This window comes from Impatiens glandulifera, chromosome 5 (genome assembly GCF_907164915.1).
Source record: "Impatiens glandulifera chromosome 5, dImpGla2.1, whole genome shotgun sequence".
NCBI lineage: Eukaryota > Viridiplantae > Streptophyta > Magnoliopsida > Ericales > Balsaminaceae > Impatiens > Impatiens glandulifera.
The window spans coordinates 34,991,802-34,998,066 of NC_061866.1; positions in this window are offsets into that span (position 1 = coordinate 34,991,802).

Genomic DNA, 6,265 nt, shown 5'->3' on the forward strand with positions numbered 1-6,265 from the left:
TGAGAATGAATTTGATTTCTGCGGATAAGCTCGATGACGGAGGCTATCATAATGTTTTTAGTGGAGGGGCATGGAAACTAAGCAAGGGTTCCTTGGTTGTTGCATGAGGTAATAAATGTTGTTACTTATACAAGACAAATTTAAAATTGTCTATGATGCAGCATATTCTGTTGTGATGGAGTCATTTTATGAGTTGTGGCACAAGAGACTAGGTCACATTAGTGAAAAAAGGGTTGAATGTTTTGATCAAGAGAAATGAGTTGCCCGATCTCAAGGATGTTCATCTTGAAAGTTGTGTGAGCATTGCTTTAAGGGTAAGCATAATAGAGTCTCCTTCACTAACTTGAAAGTGGAACTGAAAAAGAATGTCCTTGAGTTGGTCTATACAGACGTTTGTGGTCCTATGAAGATTAAATCCATTGGTGGTGCTTCTTATTTTGTAACTTTTATACATGATGCATCTAGGAATGTTTGGGCCTATTCTATAAAGTCCAAGGATGAGGTAGCAGTAAGGTTCGAGGTCTTTCACAAGTGGTTGAAAGAGAGACATGTAGAAAAGTGATGAGGGTATGGTTAGATAATGGGGGAGAGTATATAGGCCCATTTGATGATTATTTCAAAGAGTATGGTATTTGATATGAATATATTGTGCCCAAAACTTCATAACAAAATGGAGTGGTAGAGAAATGAACATAACAATATTGGAATAGATGAGGAGTATGCTCTTCCATGCCAGGTTGGTTAAGCATTTCTAGGTTGAATCCATGAGCACTACAGTGTATATGATCAATTATTCTTCCTCCAAGTCATTGAATAATAAGTGTGTAGAGAGCATCTAGTTAGATAAAGATGTCAATTATGGCTATTTATGTGTTTTTTTATTGTAGAGCCTTTGTGCATGTTACAAAAGATGAGATGTCTAAGCTAGATAGAAAAACCATATAATGTATATTTTTGGGTTATGGTGATGAAAAGTGGGGATACAAGTATTATGACCCAGTGGATAAGAATGTTTTGAGAAGCCGAGATGTTGTATTCTTTGAAGATTAGACTATTGAGAATTTTGAAGATGATGACAAGCTTGATGCACACATACATGATCTTCTTGGTCTTGAGATATGTCATGATGTTGAGAAGACAAGGTCACATGTAGCTTCAGACTCAAATAGTGATGATAATGTTCCTTAGGGACAAACTATAGGTCATGGAAATTATATAGAATTTGATCTTGGTAATAATATTGAGGTTGACTTTGAAGTTCAGCTAGAAGATGGAAATAAAAAAAAATACACAAATAGAGGTACTTGGGAGGTCTACTAGGGAAAAATATCAAGTTCTAAATACTCGGCTACAGATTATGTCCTTCTAACTGATTGTGGGGAGCCTGTATGCTATAAGGAGGCTCTTGAGGATGTTCACAATGAAGAATGGCTAGATTCCATAGATGAAGAGATGAAGTCATTGCTGAAAAATAGCACATATGAACTGGTGGAAAGACCAAAGAACAGTAAAATATTAAAAAATAAATGGGTGTACAAGATTAAGCAAGAAGGTGATGATAGAAATCTAATATATAAGTCTAGGCTGGTTGTCAAAGGTTTTAGCCAAAGACATGGAATCGATTATGATGACATTTTTTCACTAGTAGTGAAGATGACTTTCATCCGGGTGGTGTTAGGTCTAGTTGCTTGTATGGATCTTGAGGTTGAACAGTTTGAAGTCAAGACTTCATTTCTCGACGGTGATTTGGATGAGGATGTTTATATGATACACCCTAAAGATTACAATTAGAAAGGTGAGGAAAGCAAAGTGTGAAAGCTTATCAAAAGTCTGTACGGTTTGAAGCAAGCACCAAGGCAGTGTTATCTTAAGTTTGAGTTGTTCATGACCATCCATAGGTACATGAAGACGTCTACAAAGCATTGTGTCTTTGTGTAAAAGTTTTTTTCTAATGATTTTATTATACTTCTCATATATGTTGATAACGTGTTGATTGTTGGGAGAGACAAGCATAAAATTTCCAAATTGAAAAAGAATTTGGCCAAGTATTTTGAGATGAAAGACATGGGTCCAGCAAGACAAATTCTTGGAATGTAGGTCATTCATGATCGGGTAAAGAAAAGGTTATGATTGTCTAAGAGAGATATATTGAGAAGATTGTAAAAAGGTTATGTATGGACAAGGCAAAGCCAGTTGCTCACACTTAAAAATAAACAAAACAATGTCTCCCAAGGATGAAGAGAAAAGAAAAGAAATGTGCAAGGTTTCATATGTTTCAGCAATAGGCAGTCTGATGTATGAAATGTTATGTACAAGACCGGATATAGCTCATGTGATTGGAGTAGTTAGTCGTTTCCTTTCAAATCCTGGTAAGATACACTAGGAAGCGGTTAAGTGGCTAATGAGATAACTTTGAAGGACCTCCAAATACGTTTTGTGTTATGGTACTAGAAAACCACATGTTGAAGGGTTTTCTGATTTAGATATGAGTGGTGATATTGACAAAATGAGATCAACTTCTAGGTATATGTTTACCTTTAAAGGTGGAGTTGTATCATTGAAGTCTCGTCTACAGAAATGTGTTGTTTTGTCAACTACAAAAGCTGAATATATTGTCATTACTGAATATTGTAAAAAATTGATGGATGAAGGAATTATTGAAGGAAACGTGTATAGCACAAGACATATTTGTGGTGTTAAGTGACTCATAAAGTGCTATACATGTGATAAAGAATCCAAGTTTCTATTCACGTTCAAAACATATCAAAATAATGTACCATTGGATATGTGAAGTGATCGAGAAGAAGGAGTTATACTTGGAGAAACTACATACGGATGAGAACGGGTCATATATGATGACAAAGGGATTTCCAAGAGGCAAGCATGAGATATGTTGTGCCCAAACTGTAATGGTTCTAGAATGGGCATCATAATGGTGAATGTTTATAGAAACATTCTCCCATGGCTCAAAAGGGGGAGAATTTTTGAGGTGTTCCTTGCCATTGGGTCGAGTTTTAATTTTTTGGTAAGTAAATGGGTCGGGGTTTTCTGTTATGAAAACGAATTATGATATAAATACATTTTTTTGGTATTTTTCTCTTAACACATGTGGTAAGGTTGAGAGAGAGTGAACATATTTAGGATTGTCTAGTTCTTTCTTTGTTCTTTAGGTGATCTAGAGAGAGAGGTTGGGAAAGTTTTTTGATTTTGGAATATTTCAAGCATTCCTAGTGTAATTAATTCTTTCATTTGAGAGCAGAGTATGTAAGTTTCTACTATTAACATTTATTTGATTTAGTGAAACTTATCCTTCTCGTGGACGTATTTTGATTTTGACCGAACCACGTATATTGTGTTGTTATTATTTTGTGTTATTTCAGTTTTGGTAAATTTGTTGTTCGTCATAGACAATTTGGAAACTGATTTTCTATAGGTTTGATTTATAAGAAGATCCATAGTTTTGCTGCTGCAAAACCCAACACATATAACATGTCAAGTCTTTTTTCAGCTTTCATCAACTAACCTTCATAACTCCACATTCAACAATGTACTTGTAACCTTTTGAATTGAGGTTACTAAGAGAAATAAGATTTTTCTTCAAATCAGGAACATGTATCACACCATCAAGTGTTCGAATAGCTCCATCAAATATCTTGATTTTTATATTTCATATACCCACAACCTTGCATGATGAATTGTCTCACATTAATACAACATCTTTGGAAACTATATCATATGTTGAAAATCAGTGCCAATTGGGACACATATGATACATACATTCATAATCGAGTTCTCAATCATTTGCGACCTTGCATCACAAACAAAAGTCATGAGGAGTTCATTGTCTTCGGCGTTAGCAATACTGGTTTCGTCGCAATTTTCTGTCCGCTTTTCAGTAAGAATATCATCCTCTTTCTTAACTTTATTTTGTAGCTTTCAACACTCATATTTATGTGGCCTCTTTTTTTGTAGTAATTGCAAGTCTTCCAAAGTTTTCTTGAATTTAACATTTTGAACCATTTTATTGGGTTTTCTCTCGAGCAATAAAACTCTTTGTCGGACCATCAAAATAATCAACAAAATGTTTCATTTTCTCCTTAAAATATAATACATTATAAGCATCATTAGTCGTGATAATATCACGACTAAATAACATAGTATCATGAAAAGTGATATATGATGGGGCAACGAACACAACATAATTAAAGTTAGTTCTTCATCTTCATACTTGACTTCCAAGGCTTCCATATCAACAATAGTTTTTTAAATGATGATTAATGCACTTGTAGAGGCGTGTCTTCTGACATGCGATGAAAATATAATCGTTGCATTTGATGTAGCTTACTATTAAAACTTTTTTATACATAGTTGTTCTAGCTTCAACCATAACCCAACAACACTCGTCTTTTCAGAACATCTCGTTAAGATTTGGATCCCCAAATCTTACATGCTTGAAAGGATATGTAAAAACGCAAGAAAGAATAACACAAGAAGACATAAATTTATAGTGGTTCACTGAAATGAGCTACGTCCACTTCATCCGCCACCAGATTTTACTATGAAGAAGAAGAATAAATACAAAGTTTTTGCCTCACACTTTATTTATCTAGAATTATGTCTTAACAATGTAAACCCTTAATAATAACATATTTATAAGATACATATTCATGTAATAAAACATAAATAACTCTTGGTCATACTCAAAACTCAAACCCAAATACAAATATAAACTCAATAAACTCTAATTAACTGTTGTAGAGTTTATTATAAGTGTAGGGTGCATAACTCAATAATCTCTCACTTGGAGACTAACTTCATCATCTCTCGATCGGTAGAGGCTCTCCATTTGATGTCTTAACAAAGAAGACCAACTGAAGTTACAAACAACTTCAGTTTCTCGTTTGTCACAGCTTTAGTTAGCATAACAGTTGGATTCTCACTTCCATGAATCTTCTCAAGATCTAACACTCCATCTTCTAAAGTTGATCGGATGAAATGATAACGAACATGTATATGCTTTTACCTGCCATGATAAACATGATTCTTTTCCAAATGAATGTCACTCTGATTGTCGCATCGCAACACACTTTCCTCGTAGTCTTGACCCAATTCTCATAAAAATGGTTGCAACTGCATCATCTCCTTAGCAGCCTCTATCACAACAACATACTCTACCTTGCAACTAGAAATAGAAATAATATTTTGCAGTCTTAAAACCCAATTAATTACAGTACCTCATAAAGTATAGATGTACTATGTTGTGCTCTTTTTACTATCAACATCACCACCATTGTTAGTATCAACATATCCTTCCAAACCCATATTAGATTTTCAAAAATACAAAGTGAGACCCATAGTTCCTCTTAAGTATCGTAGTATCCACTTTATTGCTTCCCAATGTTATATACTCGGGTTGCTCATTAATTTGCTAACAACTCCCACTACATATGCTATGTTTGGTCGTGTGTAAAACATCGCATACATATTGCAACCAATGGCATAGGCATATAGAACGGAGTCCATATAATTTTTATCACCCTCTATTAAAGAATATTGATCTTTAGATAGTTTGAAGTGACTAGCTAAGGGGGTAGTAACTGGTTTTGTATCGTACAAGTTGAATTGTTAAGAACTTTTTTCATAATCTTCTAGTGAAAGTTTGAGAACTTCTTTATCCCTGAAAATTCTCATCCCAAAGATTTGTTTTGCAGAACTCAAATCCTTCATTACAAACTTTTCAGACAACTATTTCTTTAACTTGTTAATCTCATGCAAGTTTGCTTCAGCAATCAACATGTCATCATCGTAGAGGAGTAGAATAATGTGCGATTTATCAAACCTCTTGATATAGAATCAATGATCAGCTTCACACCTCAAAAAAATGTTACTTTTCATGAAGTTATCGAACTTCTTGTATCATTACCTTGGATCTTGTATCAAACCATACATACTCTTCAGAAACTTACACACAAGCTCATTTTTTCCTTTGATTTCAAAATCTTGTGGTTGTCGCATGTAAATCTTTTCATCCAAATTACCATTAAGAAAAGCAGTTTTAACATCAATTTGTTGAAGATGAAGGTCTTCTTTCATAAACAAATTCAAAATCGTTCTGATTGTCATCAATTTGACAAGTGGAGAGAAGATCTCATTGTAGTCAATACCTTCTTTCTATTGAAATCCTCTCACAACCAACTTTGCATTGTACCTCATGGTTTTATCGTGTTATTCTTTAATCGTGAAGATCCATTCGTTGTGAAGTGTT